The following is an 839-nucleotide window of genomic DNA, read 5'->3' as shown; positions in this document are numbered from 1 at the left end:
CCAACCAGTTCATCCTAAATGAAATCAGTCCTGAATATTCATTGGAAGAACTGATGCTGACACTGAAATTCCAATAGTTTGGCCACTTGATGTAACGAACTGACTTACTGGAAAAGCCCCTGATGCTGGGAACGACTAAAGGTGGGAGGAGAAAGGAGACGACAGAAAATGAGATGGTTAGATAGCACCATTGATTCGAAGGGCAGGAATATGAGTAACCTCCAAGAATGGGTGATAGGAAAACCTGAAGTGCCGCAGTCCACGGGGTTACAAAATAGTCGCACACGACTGAGAGAGTCAACTGAGCAGACCAAAGCCTAGCCTCAGAATTTCACGTGATAAACACACAGATAGCTCTTAAGTACAACAACCCTAGAAAAAAAAGCCTGCCTTAAAACTTTCCCTTCATAAAGTCTGTTTTTGCATACAATGATGTTAGCCTTGTTTATCTCACAAGGCCTCCAAAAATGGTGTCACTGGGCTTATATTCCTCCTCAGGCCTAACTAACCGAATCTTAAGTACAAGACAAAAGACTCAGCTTGAGGATGAGCAAGAATAAGCATAAGAATGCTTCAGTGTGCCTGTGCACATGCAGATGAGGGAACACACATTCCTAACACAGTGAGGCAGAGGGGCGTGAAGTGTAAGTCCGGGTCAAGAGTTTGCAGCAGATCTTTTCTCTTAAGTGGGTTAAGGCTCATTCATCGAAATACTATGTTTAGAAGAAATCTATGATAAATTGGAACTATATCACGAGGAGTGAATTCTGGTTATGCAAATATTTGCTGAGTCCCCGCCCCCGAGATTCACGTCTTTCCCCACCTTAGCTCCCGGGAAG

At 43.7% G+C, this 839-nt stretch overlaps 1 protein-coding gene across 1 annotated transcript in view; it reads left to right on the top strand.

Moving 5' to 3' along the window:
- Window positions 1-839, top strand: part of TXLNG (taxilin gamma) — a 56,524-nt gene that overhangs the window by 800 nt on the left and 54,885 nt on the right. The window lies entirely within an intron of this gene.

The sequence above is a fragment of the Bison bison genome, unplaced genomic scaffold (genome assembly GCF_000754665.1).
Source record: "Bison bison bison isolate TAMUID 2011002044 unplaced genomic scaffold, Bison_UMD1.0 scf7180017864518, whole genome shotgun sequence".
Lineage (NCBI taxonomy): Eukaryota > Metazoa > Chordata > Mammalia > Artiodactyla > Bovidae > Bison > Bison bison.
The sequence above is the reverse complement of the archived record's forward strand: the minus strand, read 5'-3'. Positions and strand labels throughout refer to the sequence as shown.